Consider the following 1,971-nt stretch of genomic DNA (forward strand, 5'->3'; position numbering starts at 1 on the left):
GGGACGCAGCGAGAGAGAGTGGGGGACGCAGCGAGAGAGAGTGGGGGACGCAGCGAGAGAGGGGGACGCAGCGAGAGAGGGGGACGCAGCGAGAGAGGGGGACGCAGCGAGAGAGGGGGACGCAGCGAGAGAGGGGGACGCAGCGAGAGAGGGGGACGCAGCGAGAGAGGGGGACGCAGCGAGAGAGGGGGACGCAGCGAGAGAGGGGGACGCAGCGAGAGAGGGGGACGCAGCGAGAGAGGGGGACGCAGCGAGAGAGGGGGACGCAGCGAGAGAGGGGGACGCAGCGAGAGAGGGGGACGCAGCGAGAGAGGGGGACGCAGCGAGAGAGGGGGACGCAGCGAGAGAGGGGGACGCAGCGAGAGAGGGGGACGCAGCGAGAGAGGGGGACGCAGCGAGAGAGGGGGACGCAGCGAGAGAGGGGGACGCAGCGAGAGAGGGGGACGCAGCGAGAGAGGGGGACGCAGCGAGAGAGGGGGACGCAGCGAGAGAGGGGGACGCAGCGAGAGAGGGGGACGCAGCGAGAGAGGGGGACGCAGCGAGAGAGGGGGACGCAGCGAGAGAGGGGGACGCAGCGAGAGAGGGGGACGCAGCGAGAGAGAGAGGGGGGACAGGGAGAGAGAGAGCGAGGGGGGGACAGGGAGGGAGAGAGAGAGAGAGAGGGGGACAGGGAGAGAGGGAGAGAGAGGGGGACAGGAAGAGAGGGAGAGAGAGGGGGACAGGAAGAGAGGGAGAGAGAGGGGGACAGGAAGAGAGGGAGAGAGAGGGGGACAGGGAGAGAGAGAGAGGGGGCCAGGGAGAGAGAGAGAGAGGGCCAGGGAGAGAGAGGGGGACAGGGAGAGAGAGGGGGACAGGGAGAGAGAGGGGGACAGGGAGAGAGAGGGGGACAGGGAGAGAGAGAGAGGGGGGGACAGGGAGAGAGAGAGAGGGGGGGACAGGGAGAGAGAGAGAGAGGGGGGGGACAGGGAGAGAGAGAGAGAGAGGGGGACAGGGAGAGAGAGAGAGAGAGGGGGACAGGGAGAGAGAGAGAGAGGGACAGGGAGAGAGAGAGGGGGACAGGGAGAGAGAGAGAGGGGGACAGGGAGAGAGAGAGAGGGGGACAGGGAGAGAGAGAGAGGGGGACAGGGAGAGAGAGAGAGGGGGACAGGGAGAGAGAGAGGGGGGCAGGGAGAGAGAGAGAGGGGGACAGGGAGAGAGAGAGAGGGGGACAGGGAGAGAGAGAGAGAGGGGGACAGGGAGAGAGAGAGAGGGGGACAGGGAGAGAGAGAGAGGGGGACAGGGAGAGAGAGAGAGGGGGACAGGGAGAGAGAGAGAGGGGGACAGGGAGAGAGAGAGAGGGGGACAGGGAGAGAGAGAGGGGGACAGGGAGAGAGAGAGAGGGGGACAGGGAGAGAGAGAGAGGGGGACAGGGAGAGAGAGAGAGGGGGACAGGGAGAGAGAGAGAGGGGGACAGGGAGAGAGAGAGAGGGGGACAGGGAGAGAGAGAGAGGGGGACAGGGAGAGAGAGAGAGGGGGACAGGGAGAGAGAGAGAGAGGGGGACAGGGAGAGAGAGAGAGGGGGACAGGGAGAGAGAGAGAGAGGGGGACAGGGAGAGAGAGAGAGAGGGGGACAGGGAGAGAGAGAGAGAGAGGGGGACAGGGAGAGAGAGAGAGGGGGACAGGGAGAGAGAGAGAGGGGGACAGGGAGAGAGAGAGAGGGGGACAGGGAGAGAGAGAGAGGGGGACAGGGAGAGAGAGAGAGGGGGACAGGGAGAGAGAGAGAGGGGGACAGGGAGAGAGAGAGAGGGGGACAGGGAGAGAGAGAGAGGGGGACAGGGAGAGAGAGAGAGGGGGACAGGGAGAGCGAGAGAGGGGGACAGGGAGAGCGAGAGAGGGGGACAGGGAGAGCGAGAGAGGGGGACAGGGAGAGCGAGAGAGGGGGACAGGGAGAGAGAGAGAGGGGGACAGGGAGAGAGAGAGAGGGGGACAGGG

This window comes from Scyliorhinus torazame, chromosome 4, assembly GCF_047496885.1.
Source record: "Scyliorhinus torazame isolate Kashiwa2021f chromosome 4, sScyTor2.1, whole genome shotgun sequence".
NCBI classification, from domain to species: Eukaryota; Metazoa; Chordata; class Chondrichthyes; order Carcharhiniformes; family Scyliorhinidae; genus Scyliorhinus; species Scyliorhinus torazame.